This window comes from Carassius auratus, unplaced genomic scaffold, assembly GCF_003368295.1.
Source record: "Carassius auratus strain Wakin unplaced genomic scaffold, ASM336829v1 scaf_tig00215959, whole genome shotgun sequence".
Lineage (NCBI taxonomy): Eukaryota > Metazoa > Chordata > Actinopteri > Cypriniformes > Cyprinidae > Carassius > Carassius auratus.
In genome coordinates, this window is record NW_020528335.1 from 15,327 (window position 1) to 32,202 (window position 16,876).

The 16,876-nt window shown below is 35.7% G+C and overlaps 1 pseudogene; it reads left to right on the top strand.

Moving 5' to 3' along the window:
• The first annotated feature begins 1,480 nt into the window (after positions 1–1,480).
• Positions 1,481–16,870, top strand: LOC113096506 (myoferlin-like; annotated as a pseudogene).
• Positions 16,871–16,876: the final 6 nt, after the last annotated feature.

The following is a 16,876-nucleotide window of genomic DNA, read 5'->3' on the forward strand; positions in this document are numbered from 1 at the left end:
TGTTTGTGTGTGTGTGTCAATTAAAAATGGTTATAAAGCTCAAATTTTGTGTTTGTGCGTGTGCTCTTGTTTTTGTGACATAGCTTATAAACCATACAGAATGAGAATTTTTTTAGTAAAAATGCACAGTTTCCTGTGAGGGTAAGGTGTAGGGTTGGTATAGGAACATAGAATATACAGTTTGTACAGTATTATTATTTTTATTTATTTTTTTGTCAAGATTTTTCTTGCATTACATCATAAAATCACAGAGTTGAAGCCAAGAGTTAACTATTTTTATTCTCATAGTAATCAGATTGTAGTTTTGCCAGCTTTAGCTTTTTAAGGACATTAAATGCATGACTGGGTGAAGAACCTTTCCCCCTCAGTCTTTGTAGACTTGTTACAGAGATGTGGAGAGGATCCACTCTTCCGTTTATCTCTGAGATAAAAGTGTTCATAATGCCCTGGAGAGGAAGCAAGAGCGATTGAGAGAGAGTGAAAAGGTTTTTAGTGTCTGGATATTGCCCTCGGCAGCTGCAGTGGGCTTTTTGGTTTGAGCAAGAAACCGTTTCATCATTTGGTTAAGATGGTTGAATAGACATGTAATCATATATTGCCTTCTGCTCTGAGTATCTATTCCAGCTTTCTCAAGAGCAATTCACAGGCTTTTCCAGCACTTAACAATACACCAAATAAACTAACAAAAATTCAATCCGTCCAGCTTATAAATATGTTCCGCACAGTAAGTTATAAAGAATTACGTCTTTCATTGATTTGGGAAACTGTATTTCCCACGTGAAGTTTTATACGGATTAGCTGATCATTATGTCATGTAAATTTAGAATAAAAACGAATGCTTTAAAATATAGAATAATTCACTTGAGACAAAAATGCATTTAATTCATAAAGTAGTCATTTACCGCCATCGTTTGGTAGATAAATGAACTACACAAGTTTTAAATCTTCTGCGATGACGGTCATAGCATAAAACAGTATCAAATAATATTTATGTTTTCAATGTATTTCCCCCTCTATGAAATGTCTGAAACTTTGTATCTCGGGCACTTCCCGTGTTTATTTGCCTTTTTATGATGAATCACTTCTATGAACGTTTTGAACGATAAGGTGATTTTTAATATTTTGTGTGAAGTTTGCTTTTAACGAAAACTTTGCCCTGACAAACTTGTATTGTTAATGAAACGTTTGAAAACACAAATGAAACATACAGGTATCCCTACCTATAGTAAACTAATAGGTACATAGTAAACTTTTGTTGCTGTTGCGTCGCTAGCAGGGCATGATGTAGCGTGTTTGTTTTTCTCCACATTTAAATAGCTTTTGATAAATTTCAGTCTCATAAATGTTAATTAATTGTAATTAATCTCCCGCCACACGGTGGAGCCTTAGTACAGGTAAATTATTATAAAAATAATCGCATGTGTTTTTCGCGTGTTAATATGTAGACCCAGAACAGTGTATAAGTAAGGATTCACTTCAGTTTATGAACTGTTGATTACCCCTCGCTCTTATGGATTGTTTTTCCTCGGATCTGCTAAATAAGGTGTTTCTCATCCAGATCCACCAGATCTTTTGCCTAACCAAAAAAGACTCTAGCTTCTCAAAGCAAACAGGCTATATATGTATTGTAAGCATCCAAATCAAATAATAGTGAATGATCTGTTGAACGTTTAATATAAAAGGTAAAGAGTTGTCTTTGGTTCGTGTGGCTGCCTGCACAGACTCGGTCCCTCCTCTCATTCAGCGCTTCTCAGCTCTCGGACTGGCACTTCTCGGACACGCTCTTGACGATGAACTTTTTCTATTAGATCGACGTCTTCTGTGCAAAAGTAATTCACAACATTTGGCAACATGTTGAAGGTGGTTGTTGAATCAGCCAAAGGAATTCCTAAAAAGACACTTGGAATTCCAGATCCTATTGCAGCAATCACCTTTAAGGGTAAGTCTTCACATTTTCCCCTGAAGAGGTTTATTTTTTATTTATTGATTTTAAAAAATTAAAATTAAAAAATTATTTATTTTTTAAATTTGCATTTGCTGAGTTAAATTATGTGTTTGAAAACCTAATTAAACTTAATGAAAATAGTTAACGAAATGTAACAAAAAAGTTTAATTGTCGATGCCTTTTTACAAATATGTATAAATTAGTTTTCTATAGCAACATAACATGTTATCGTAAGTTTTTGTCTCATAAATGTGAGATATGCTTGCTCACATGTAAAAGAACATTACATTTCCTTATAAGGGATTGGTATGGCCCATCGTTTGGGAAATACGTCCCTCCCCTTAAACTGTAATGAGTGAAAATGTGCAGTTATTTCAGCCTTTATATATGTATACTGCACATATGTATGTATGTGTGTGTGTGTGTGTGTGTGTGTGTGTGTGTGTGTGTGTGTATGTATGTATGTATGTATGTATGTATGTATGTATATATATATATATATATATATATATATATATATATATATATATATATATATATATATATATATATATATATAAAGCACATTTTGTTTTACATCGGAGTCCTAAAAACTAAGTTTTTCTAAAAATATCATATTTAAAGTGAATGCAAGCCGTTATGTCGATATCATGAATGTTTGATAAGTCATAATATCTTTAAGAGACTTGATAGTTTACTCATTTCAACTTTCAGGTGAAAAAAAGAAAACAAAAGCCATTGACAAAGAATTAAATCCTGTATGGAATGAGGTCAGTACAAGTCATAGTGCTTTCTTTTTTTGTTAGACACTAAAATTATGTAATTTATCAAAGCATCTTAAATGTGAATAACCAATACCTGATTTTGCCATTTCAGATCATAGAGTTTGATTTGAAAGGCACCCCGTTGGATTCCTCGTCATTCATTGATGTGGTTGTGAAAGACTATGAAACCATTGGAAAAGACAAGTATGTGTGCATCCACCTCTTTTTTACTCTATGGGCCTTTGTGGATTCTAACAAGTCATAATTTTGCAAGTATGGTCAAAGAAAAGACGTTTCTTTACATTCCTAATGGTAAGGGTATGCAGGTAGTATTTTATGTTTGCTGAGTGGGTGGGGTTTCCCAGAAATCATTTCAGACATGCTCATTTCTGTATGTAAAATGCCTGAAGGTGAAATCACTGCAGTGTAAATGATAAACCTAAGGAGGTCTTGTACTTCTGTGAAAGCTCTGTGAACTTTTAAGGAGCAGCAATGGGTTAGTGAGATTAGTTTGTGTAGTGCAGATTTAGACATGAAGAAGCCCTTAAAATCTCACTGCCACACCCAACCACCTTGTCCAAACCTGCAGGGTTATGTTGGCTACAGACTCTAGACTCTCCAAAGTAGCACCTTAGAAGAGTCCTTTAAAAAGCTTCCTATGTTGGATACACATGCAGTCAAACATCGCTGGGTCTTAAATTATTGAGCATTTGGTTTGGATCAGAAGGCAATTTTTTCTTCCATGTGGCAAGTTTTACTGTGCAAAGTCTGCCACGGTAATGAACTTTCCATGAGTCATGCGGATGACTTCTCCGTACCATTCTTTTTTTCTTTTTTTTTTGCGGACTCTCATACACGTTTGCACATACTTGCTGAAGTTTGTATTCAATGTTGAAACAGGCTAGAGCGTAACATAGCAACAAATGAAAAAAATATATAATAATGATAATAATAAAATAAAAGGTAAACTTGTGAGAACTTGTGAGTGATTTCAGTGTTGACAGACTAAATCACCAGTCTATATACAGGCTTTTAAGAATGATGAAATCTCCTTTTAAATATTTACAGTTGCCTGTTGCCTTATTTGGGAATTTAAAAGTGCCTTTAAAGAGTAAATTGAGACAGATTTTAATCATAGTTTATGACTCATATGTAAACCATGTGTACAGTTTCTTCTTTTTTCTTTTATATCTTTTGCATGTGTTCTTTTCGAAAGATCACAGTGATTGTTTGACAAAGGAAATGCCAGCAGATATTTTTGGCATGAAAAAAAATAAATCATCAAAAAGAAAAAAGAACTGGTCAGTCATTTTAAGATTATATTTCCTGAATATTTACGGGGGTGGGGTTCCATGTATTACACATCAGGCAGGTTAATCTCCATATGATGTTGAGTCCTGTCCACATGGTGAATGTATCAGCCGTGATGGTGCTGAGCAAACAGGATGTGCCTGTTACCAATGTGCATGCTTGTGATGTAAATTATTTATATTACACTTTTACTCCCTTCACATTGTGCGTGTCTCCACAGAAATTGTAGACAAGATGTACATAAACTTAGGCAGTACAGAAGAGTTGTGTTCTCATGCATCCCCTCTCTGAAGTTACTCTTTGTTCCCCTCCCCCTGGCACACATGTCCTTTGCCTGGTGTAATTGTTTCCAGCTGTTTTTCCCCTCTGCTTCCTTCTCAGTGCTTGTAAAGGGGTCATATGCCGTTGCTAAAAAGAACATTATTTTGTGTATGTGGTTTAAATGCACTGTGTCATTGTGGTTTTACACATTATGTTCCACATACTGTACATTATTGTTGATTCTCTATGCCCCGTCTTTCTGAAATGCTTCGATTTTTATAAAGCTCGTTGTTCTAATAAGCGAGGTGTGCTTTGATTGGCCAGCTGCATTGTGATTGGTTGAATATGGAAAACTCACATTTGAATCATCAGTGGCAAATTCTTTAAATATGAAATCTGTACTTACGTGCTGTGAGTCAGAAGCGCCAGACTAACCTTGTAAAGTTGGACTTGCCCCACTTTATAGAAAGCCTTTGCGCCACAGCCAGCCAGGTGCAGGAAACAGTCCTCCGTAAAATACTCTGCACACACTCGAATATCTGGGTTGAACTGTTCTGGAACAGTGTTGTAAATACAACTTAACCACTGATTTCTAGTTGTGTCCTCTTTCGGAAGGCCAAACTAAGTAGTTTATCTTTCACAACATTTGTAGAAACATGTTTTTATGTCATGTATTTCTGAATGTTATGTAATGATTATAATAGGGTTGTGTAAATACAAGAATGCCGTTTTATTCTTGACATCATATTTTCCCTGTGTGGAAATGTGGTGGTTGAGTCCACCCAAACTAAGTCTAGTTGCTGTTTCACCCTGATTCATCAGCCATTGCAAAACTACAAATGGTGTTTTTAAGGTGTCACTGTGAGGTCGTGAGAGAGTTCTGACTGTACTTGCCCCGGATGAGAAATGCAGAAGTGGAACCGAATAATTTAATCTTTGTTTCTCAGCTTTTCAGTCTATTTTGATAATAAGAAGTGAAACAACGCCAGAGAAAGTTTTCAGAATGCAATTTTATACTCTATATAAACTATATGCCAAAGTTGTGGACATATTGAAGTTTGCTTCCCTGTTTAGTATTGTTTTCTTCTGATTTCTAGATTTATTGGTTCTGCAAAGATCTTTCTTAAAGAATTGGCTGCTGGTCAGACCAGATCTCTTCCTTCCAAGAACATTCCTCTAATTAATGAGAAAAAACAGGAATTTGGGGTAAATATTTTGTACAGTATGGACTAAAACCAAAATAATGACGCTGACTAACTTCAAATAATCAAGCATAACAGTTCTAAATGTATTTCTCTGCATTTACTCCTTTAGGCAACTATCAGTTTGATGATTGGCTATGAACCTCCTGCAAGTGCTGTCCCAAACCCAAACGATCAAAACACGGGAGATGCCCAGGCTGGAGAAACTGCAGGTATTTACTGTCCTACATGAACTGTTGTTCTTTTTTTAACCTGTTGCCCTACAGGTCTGCAGGAAGATTTTAGGCATTTGTGTTTACATACTGTATGGAAATGTTTTATGCAAATGAGAGACAGAACATGGATCACTCACAAACAAAAAGAACACACTACCAGAGCCTGCCACATTGTCTCTGTGTACCTAAGAATATTGACAATTCATATTATAACTAAGATGGAAAACTAGGTCATTCTGTAAACAATACAACATTGAAGTCAAAATTACTGTATAAACACATGAACATATAGCCACCCACATTTACATGTCAACTCCTACATATACAGCATTCAGCTACTTGGCAAGGCTTTGTTTTGTGAAGCCAACATAAGTCATTTAAATCTAGATAAATTAAAGGTACAGTAGCAAAAACTGGAATCACAGTGCCAATACCTTTTCTGATGGTGCACTTTGTACCTCATTTAACCACAGTGTGCATATTAGTACCTTAAAAGCACATATTAGTACCTAAATGGTACATTTTAGTTTGTTTTGAAAAGGTACCCACCCCATTTATTTGTATGTTTCTTTAAATGTATTTATGATTTTTTATTTATGTATGTATGCATATATATAGATAGATATCTGTTGGCTTTGATTCTAGCTGGTGAAGAGGAGAAAGGAGCTGATAGTGATGAAGATGCAGGTGATGTGGCTGAGCCAGGGGCACCTGGAGTTTCTCCCTCTGGACAGCCTAAAAAGATGGTTCGTACAACTCGGAAGCGACAGAAATCTTTGGCCAACAAGCCCCAAGATTTCCAGGTATGTATTCCACTTGCTAAAAATCCTATCTGAGAAGCTGGTGAGCTTTTACAGAAGCTTTAATCTGCTGACACTGATATTTTTACTTAGATCCGTGTTCGAGTAATTGAGGGTCGACAGTTACCCGGCAATAACATAAAGCCAGTCGTCAAAGTAAATGTGTGCGGACAGACACACAGAACAAGGATCCGAAGAGGAAACAATCCGTTCTTTGATGAGGTATTTTGGTTTTCAATGAGCCCACCTGACTTTGTTAACAAAGAAAGCTTAATGTCTTATTATTGGTCAATAAATGTTTTTTTCTAGAGAGAAATCTGTCTTTCTCTGGACTGCTTCATGACTTTGGTCTGATTCTGCTTCACTCTGCACTGTACCTGTTTTGGCTAAAAACCTCCTGGCCCACTTCTTTCCTTCTGCGCTGATATTTCTGTCACTCTTACACTTGCCTCAGTGAGTCTAAAATCTCTTAATTTCACATACATGTTCGGTTGAGGCTACTTTAACCAAAGGTTCAGTTTCTATTAGCATTTCATGGCCTGTAAGAGTTCTGTGTTGTGAATAAAACTGAACTTAGATGATGTTTCTACAGATTTTCTTCTACAACATCAACATGCTGCCTTCTGAGCTTTTTGATGAGAGCATCTCGATCCGGGTAAGACAAGGTCTTGAGATGCTCCTGGCACAATACAAGCTTAACAGGTAGAACGTATTATTCCTTGATTAACATTCTATCAACCAACAAATCATAAGACACTGATTGGTTGATAACAATGTTGGTCATGGATCAAACCAGAAAGAGGATCCAAGAGCATGTCCTACTTGTGGAAATCATGTTAAGTAAATAAACATTTCTTAATATAGTTTTACAGTATATTTGCTGCTAAAAGAGTTTGTACTTTCATCTCTAGTTCATATTATGTGTAAACCATGGTTGCAGCTTATACAGTAACGGATGTATTTCTGTTTTAAATCTAGGTGTATAATGCCTACTCCCTCAGAGCAGACAGTCTTATGGGGGAGTTTAAGGTATGCAATCCTGATGTCATTTGAATATATTTATCATGTGTTTATGATTTGGTTCACATATTATTATCTCATTGCTTTGATGTTGAGTATGTGTTCTTACAAACTCTTTCAAACCTTGTTTTAACAGCTCGATGTCGGCTATGTCTATGATGAGCCTGGTATGTGACATTTTGTTTGGATCTGAACTGTTAAATTGTGCAACACAAGGAAAACTGTGTAAGGGTTAAACATTTAAAACATAATCATATTAGTATGACCTTATGTCTGGGGTGTCTCTGACAGGGCATGCAATCATGAGGAAGTGGTTGCTTCTAAGTGACCCTGATGACTCAGTCTCCGGAGCCAGAGGTTACCTGAAGGTCAGCATGTTCATAGTAGGCACTGGAGATGAGCCACCGGTAAGCTACCAATTAAACATCACCCTGAAAGTTAAAAATTTAAACTGTTTAATTCTGTGCCATAGCTTTATTGACAGCACTCCGACATATAGCGCTACTGCACCTTTCAAAACAAACTGCGATCCAGGTTTCGAGTCATGGCTCATGGTCCATTTTTTCTGTATTATCTATACTGTCCATGGTATAAAAAGGCTGGGAATATAATAGTTTGTTTTGAATGTTCAGTTGCTGAATTTGAACTACTGTAAATTTAAAATGAGGAACCAAATTGATTGTGCAAATATACTGCATGACATTTTTTATTTAATTCTCACCATGAATTACTGTAAATATGTTTAAAAATGTTGCTATTTATATTTGGGGTAAAATAGAGCGTTCTGGAAAATTAACTGTTCTTTGTTCATCAATGTTGGTAAATTTAAATAAACATGCAAATTTAGATAAGTGCCATTTAAAAGTTATTTTATCAATATAGCCTTTTATATTATTAATGATCTATTAATGATAAATGATAAATCTTTTTTTAAAGAATTAGTTACCCAGGTTGTCCAGAAAAACAACAACTGTGTTTTGCCGTGACTTGGTCCTGATCTCTGTGTGGTATCTATGATTAACTTGTTGATCAGGTGGAAAAGCGAGAAGCCAATGAGGAACAAGATGACATTGAAAGTAACTTGCTGCTGCCAGCTGGAGTCTCTTTACGATGGGCCACACTGAGTCTAAAAATCTACCGTGCTGAAGACATGCCACAAAGTAATCATCACAGCAACACACAGCTGCAGTTCTATACACTCCCAATTCTATTCCCATAGTCAGTAACATGCGTCTTTTGCCACTTCATTTTCAGTGGATGATGCATTTGCACAGACAGTAAAGAGCATATTCGGTGGAACAAGTGATAAGAAGAATTTGGTGGATCCTTTTCTAGAAGTCAGTTTTGCTGGCAAAAAGGTGAAAACAGAAAAAAAATTATATTGTTAAAGAATAGGCCTGATTGGGAAAGAATTGCGATGACTTGCTTCATTTTGATCTTTTAAAGTTGTGTACAAAGATCGTAGAGAAGAATGCCAATCCAGAGTGGAATCAGCTGATTCACCTGCAGGTTAAGGTATGAAGGACACTAACCTGGAAACTAGGTCGATAGGTTAATAAACCTGAATACATGGCAAATTCATTAAATCAAAATATCATTTCCATGTAAAATGCCTAGAATGTTTTTAGAACAGTGGTGGTTAATTCTAACACACAAAGTAAGTGAATAGCATAAAATGTCTTCAATCTTTCCTTTTAGTTCCCATCAATGTGTGAACGCATCAAGCTTACTGTATTTGACTGGTAAGTTCTTTCCATCACAGATCATTTTACAGCTCTGACATAAGATTTATTAATGTTTTGAAATAAATCTCTTATGTTCTCCAAGGCTGCATTGTGAAAAGAGAGTGATTGTGAAATATTATAACCATTTCAAATTGTAGTTTTCTATTTTAATGTATTCCTGTGATGGCAAAGCTGATATTTCAGCAGTCATTATTCCAGTCTTCAGTGTCAAATGATCCTTCAGAAATAATTCTAATATGTCTATGCGGTTCTTGACTTTTGCATTTTGCAGGGATCGGCTGTCAAGGAATGATGTTATTGGGACCACTTACCTTAATCTGACAAAAATAGCATCATCTGGTGGGGAAATTGAGGGTAGGGTTCTCTGTTTGTGTCTCTTGAGGTGCAGGTGTGATTTACTACTACTATTGCTGTAATGTCAGCAATAAAATTTTAATATACAATATTAATGAAGTATCCTTGAATTTTTCAAACAAACTTTATTTTTTAAATAAAACTTGAACAACAGAACTTTTGGATAAATGTTTACTGTCCAACACTATGTATCCTATCCTATGGTTTCTTCACCACAGAATCACCCTCAGAAAATGGAATGCCTCCTTCCTTTAATGGTAATTTTATTTTAATATACTTGAATATGAATAAAATAAACCTGTTTAATGTCCAGCATTTGACATGTTAACTTCAGGCAACTGCAGGCGTGAGTTTGGGGTGTTCAAAACAACAGCTAGAAGTGTTTGAGAAACCTGTTTGAAAACAATCATTATTTTCGCAGTCACATTTGGTGGCACTATTGGTGTAGAATTTACACACATTTGTTAAAATTGGATTTCTAATATAATGGAATTTCAATATTTGTATGATTTTGAGGTTTCAGTAGTCTTTTGGGTTGATTTACTGGTCCTCGCGAAGCATCTCTAACCGATTTTTTCTTTTTCAGTGGACTCCACAGAATCCGAGGTTGGATTTCTTCCAGCTTTTGGGCCTTGTTATGTTAACCTTTATGGAAGTCCAAGAGAATTTACTGGACTTCCTGACCCATATGAGGATCTGAATTGTGGCAAGGTGAGTGTTGTGTAAAGAAAAACGCTGTGCTGGGGAATCGGTGAGAGCTGCAATATAAAACATAATAAATACTGGCCAAACCCAGTAACAGTCTGAGAAGGAAAACATATCTGAATTTGAAGATAATATCATCATGCACTGTTTGCTTTGCATAAAAGAATTAAATAAACAGTAAATTCAGCTATTTTCCATTCACACCACCAGCTGTTTGTTGCACAATCCGTGGCAGTTGTCAGAGCTGTTGATCTCGAGCTGTGTGTTACAGGGTGAAGGGGTGGCATATCGGGGGAGGGTTATGATCGAGCTTTCCACTCAACTGGATGCCAAAACTGACAAGAAAGTGGAAGACATTTCAAACGATGATACTTTGGTGGCCCAGGTAACAGCAAGATATTTCTCACACCGTTGCTTCATAAATAAATGAATTTTACACTGATTCCAAACTTCATTGCCAGAAAAGACAAGGGAATTCAGATCCCTATCATTATTATTGCAGAACAGAACTAAAAGAAAATTGTTTTATGTACTTTAACTGTGCAGAAGTACCAGCGGAGAAGGAAGTATTCCTTATGTGCCGTGTTCCACAGTTCCTGTATGCTTCAGGAACCTGGAGAACCCATTCAGTTCGAGGTCAGCATTGGAAACTACGGAAATAAACTGGACTCCACATGCAAACCTCTGGCCTCCACCACTCAGTATAGCTGTGCTGTTTTTGACGGTGAGTTTCTCGACAGATTCAAATAGACCAAACATGAGTCACTTGAGCCCTGCATTACTTGGTTCATAACTGTTTGTGTTTCTCCTAGGAAATCACTATTATTACTTGCCCTGGGCTGATTCTAAGCCTGTTGTTATCCTCACATCTTTCTGGGAGGACATAAGTCATCGTTTGGATGCAGTGAACATCATTCTCTACATTTCTGACCGACTGGTATGATTTTAATGCAGTTTCATGCCATAGAGCGAACAGATAAAGGATTCAGAGCAGTCACACATTTTGTATGCCTTTTTCTTTAGCAAGCCAACATCGTCTCTCTGAAGACGGCGCTCCTGGCTAAAGTGTCGGACTCTCGCCTAGCTGAGATTTGGCTGAAACTTATCACCCAACTCATCGATGACCTTTCCAGGTAAATCCCAGAGGCTAAATGTTCTCATCTTCCTCTGTTTTATAATTTAGGATTGATCCGGGAGCAGTGTTGAGCTCAACAACAAAATTACTAAGGAAAATGTTTGTTAACAGGATTTCTTTTTTATTATGTTAATAATAATAAAGAAGATATTAAAAAAATAGATTCATTGTAATGATAATTAAATAATTTTGATCCATACTTACATTAAATCAATTTAATCATACAGGTGATGAAAATATGACAAAAAATAGCACAGCTCAGTGTCTCTAAAATGCAAAAAAAAAAAAAAAAAAAAAAAAACTCTTTCATTGACTAAACCTATATGCCATTGCAGAGAAAGTATAATGGACTAAAATGAACACATATGATGTAAAAGCATATTGGCTGAATCAAAAAATATATATAATATAATTTTTTGTCAAAAACACACACTATGACTAAAACAGCACCAAAAAAATAACATGTGAAAATGAACACTGCCTTGTGACTAACATTATTTTCTTACCATGTGATTAACTTCATTCTTGTTGCTATTAGTTACCAGCTACCAGATTTGGAGGGTAAGTCGAATCTGACAGCGCTTGATATTCAGATCAAGAATCTGCGTGACAAAACCATGGCCAGTGTCAAAGAGGCGGCCATTCGCATGAGGGAGGAGGCTGTTGATGTTAGAGCCACAATGCCTGATATAGAGGACTGGCTGGAGCGACTACAGCAGATCACAGAGGAGGTCTGGCATTGCCTCATGAGACACTAATCTTATACTACTGAGTTAGCAGAAGGGGATGTTGTATATCCAAAAGTCAAATATGCATAATCAAAATTCACGTTTGTTTAAATTCACAATACAGCCTCAGAACAGTATGCCTGATGTTATCATATGGATGCTGAGAGGAGAGAAACGTGTGGCCTACGCCCGCATCCCAGCCAATCAGGTTCTCTACTCCACCCACAGCGAGCAGGCCATCGGCAAGTACTGTGGCAGGACCCAAAGCATATTTATGCAGGTAAAAATGACCATTTTGTAAGTGAAAGTTAGAGTGGTCCGTGACTTTTTTATTATTCCAAATAAAGATTTCATGTTTAGACCTAAATCTACATATATTTATAAGAGAAGATGTTTATTTTAGGTCATTTTGCAGGTAAACCTTTCTTATGTCTAGTTTTTCACCATTCTTAATCACTTTTTATTTTTAAATGCAAATATTCAATGTAGTCAACAAATAATATATATATATATATATTATATATATATATATATATATATATATATATATATATATATATATATATATATATATGTGTATATATAAACATTTAACAGCAATCATCATTAATTACTATTAAGTATGATAGTAAAGTATAATAACTTTAGAAGTTATACTGTAATTTTTAATTAAAGCAAAGACTCGATCCAATATATTCCAAAATTTGGGTAAACATGTTGTTAAAATAAATCTGTAGCTATGTATTTTACAACATTGTTGTGAATTATAGTTTAATTTGTACGTTTATAAGCCCTCGAACATACTCGTATTAGCAAGGGGGGAAAAATAATTTTTGATTAAATCATGTGTCAGTGATGTGGCCTAGCAGTTAGTGCACGTGCAATACCAGTTTGTGTTATGTTACATTTCCCAGTCCCATTCCCTCATTATTTCCTAATAAATTAATGCAATATTCCAGTTTAAAAAAAAAAAAAAAGATTAAGTTTCAATGTAAACTTCTTGTTTTCAGTACCCAATGGACAAAAACAAAGGTCTCAAGATCCCCGTGCAGCTGCGTGTGAACATGTGGTTGGGTCTGTCTGCACATGAGAAGAAGTTCAACAGCTTTGCAGAGGGAACATTCAGTGTGTACGCAGAGATGGTTAGTCAAAGTGGGCACTGATGTGAAACCTATCTATGTAATATTTAAGTTTGTTTTGACCTGTTTTGTGAAACTTCTCTATGACGACCCTTTCTGTTCCCCTGTGTTAGTATGAGAATCAGGCTCAGGTTTTTGGGAAGTGGGGAACCACAGGTCTAGTTGGCCGGCACAAGTTTTCGGATGTGACAGGAAAAGTAAAACTGAAGCAGGAATGTTTCTTGCCACCCAGGAGCTGGGAGTGGGAAGGAGACTGGTTCATTGACCCTGAGCGTGGGTAAGCCACATTTAATGTGATAAATGTGATACTTGATTGCATGTTATCAATATGAATATTTCTGTTGGTATGATTAGTGTGGTTATTGAGTTTTACTTTTTAGCACCCACTCAGCTTAAACTATACTGCACTGCAAAACAGTATTAATCAGTATTTTGTCTTTTTTCCAGTAAATAATATTGAAATGTTTTATACACTATATTAAATCACCTGATTATATAAATTAATAATAATAAAAAAAAAATAGATTAAGTTTATTTTTCTTATCCCATTGGCCAGATTTTGTCTTGATTTAAGAATAAACCTTATTAAAGTTTGTTACATTTTTGCACAAAAAATAAACTATTTGATAACGAGGTAAGAAAAATAAATCTTAAAATTAAACATAATTCGATATTGGAAATAAAATTTTACTTCTCAAATATTTTAATGATGTTTAAATATTTTTAAACTTATTTATTGTTGTTGTTTTTTTTCCCGCCTTTTTCTGTTCATTATTGAAAATGTGTGAATGTACACTCCTATTAAAAAGTTTGGGTTCAGTAATTTTTTATAAATATTTTAGTAATTATGCCTAACAAGGTTGCAGTTTTTGAAACGTTAAAATATAAAATATTATTACAATTCATAATAACTATTTCCTGTTTTAATATATTTAGAAAAATAATTATTACTGTGATTGCAATGGTGAATTTAATAATCTAATATGCTGATTTGTTGCTTAAGAAATATTTCTTGTTATTATCAGTGGTAAAAATCTGTAAAATCAGTTTTTGTGGAAACCATGATACTTTGATACCATGATACAGGATTCACTGATAAATAGTTACAGAATTTATTTGAAATAGAAATCATTTGTAACATTTGAAACATCTTTACTGTCACATTTGATAAATGTAATGCATCTTTGCTAAATCAAAGTTCATTTCTTAATTTCATTTCATTTTATTCATTTCTATTCATTTAAATTCATTAAAAAAAAGAAACTTACTGACCCCATACTTACATGCACACCATAAATAATGACTCTGTGGAATAAGTAAAGTGGTTTAAAGTGTTTTAGTTCTGTCTAGCGCACAATCAGAGGAAATTGTGGTAGTTGGCACACAACCGTAATCAGCCCTGCTGTAACATAAACATAGTCTCTCTGCCAGACTATATCTACTCTGTGTTTTTTTTACTCTTCCTGGCCACTTACACTGACCCTGCTCCCTACCCTGTAATGATTCATGGCCTTGGCTCAGTGTTTGACTGTTTTGTGTGTGTGTTGAAATAAATGTGTCGCTAACACCCCAGCTTTGTGTTCTGTGCTCGACTCAGTCTGCTTACAGAGGCTGACGCAGGGCATTCTGAATTCACAGACGAGGTCTACCAAAATGAAACTCGCTTCCCTGGTGGAGAATGGAAACCTGCCGCTGAACCTTTTACTGATGTGGTGAGAGAACAAGCACTGCAGAGTCAAGGAGAAAGAGCAACATTTAATGTCACAGAATACATAGACATTTCAGTTTTGAATTTGCATTCGGAATTTAGTATGGAAATTTAAGCAGCTGGACTTTTCTCACTTTCAGTGGCCACACAGAAAGTTCACATCCTCCATGCCTCAATTTTGGATCACTGGGATAGTTCCTGTTTTTAAAGGAATAATTTAACCAGAAATTAAAATTAGGATCATTTAATTATTGACTCATGTTTCAAAACCCAATTCATGAATTTTCTTTTCTGTGGAACAAAAAGGTTGAAATTTTTAGCGAAAATTCATGGGCATCTTTTTAATCACAAAGCACAATAAAAGTATCTTTCAGCACAAAACATATGCAATATATTAGCTTTATATGATGAACATCTGGGTTCTTGAGATAAGCAGTGATTAATTATTTTATGACATGAATCACTTATTCTTTTTAAATGAATCAGTTTATCCATATCTGATTCATTCATTCATATTATGTGTGTGATTTGGTTTTCAAGTTCGATTTTTTTAGTTTAATGTCCCACAGAGTGGAAGATAATTCAGTGGAGTAACAATTTATTTTACATTTCCATTTTTTCTTTTCATCACACTATACTATTAAATACTGTATGGCAGGGATAGGCAACTCCGGTCCTGGAGGGCCACTATCCTGCAGAGTTTAGCTTCAGCCCTCATAAAAACTCACCTGCCTGTATCTATCTAGTATTCCTGAAAACACTGATAGCCTTGTTCAGTGTGTTTAATTAAGGTTGGAGCTAAAACTCTGCAGGACAGTGGCCCTCCAGGACCGGAGTTGCCTATCCCTGCTGTATGGGTTCAGAGGACGTTATAGAAGATACTTTTGTGGTCTTTGTGTACATGAAATGCTCTTGAAATGATTTCAAATGTCACATTTGTCCATGGAAGAAAGAAAGTTATTCACATTTAGAGAAACATGAGGGTGAGGAAACAATGATAGAATTGTCATTTTTGGGTGAATGACTTCAAGTATTGAATGATGAGATTTGTTCTGTGCAGAATGGCGAGAAGCCCAGAACCCTCAAGAGATTGAGTGTCCTCCAGGATGGATTTGGGAAGATGACTGGAATTTTGACATCAACAGGGCTGTGGATGAGAAAGGTCAGGAATTCTGACAACCATCTTTCTGCACTTTCTGTTCATCAAAGAATTCTTAAAAATGTTTTCCACAACCGTATTAGACAGCACAATTGTTTTTAACACTGATAATAATAAGAAATGTTTCTTGAGCATTAACAACTTATTATTATTCCTGAAGGATCATTTGACTCTGAAGACTAATCTAGGAAGCATCCCTTACATGATTCCAGCTGAATCCAATATTTTAACATCTGTTTTCCCATTGTTTGTGTTGGTTGTCAGGATGGGAATACGGTGTCACCATTCCTCCTGATGATAAGCCCAGGTCGTGGGTGGCTGCTGAGAAAATGTACCACATCCATCGCAGGAAAAGACTGGTCCGACCCCGCCGGAAGACATCAGACACACCCACTATAGAGGTGAGAACTCCTCTCTACTGTTACTTTCGGATTTTTGATATGCATTTGTACAATGTTAACTTGCACTGTTGTCTTGAACTGCAACCGGCTTTCACTTCTGATTGAGTTAGTGAAAATCATTAGTCAAATATTGTCTGTAATATGCGTAATCAATTTTCTGTCAACAGAAGAAAGACATTGGCGATGGCTGGGAATACTCGTCTCTGATTGGGTGGAAGTTCCACAGGAAGGAGCGTTCCTCTGACACATTCCGCCGCAGACGCTGGAGGAGGAAAATGGCGCCA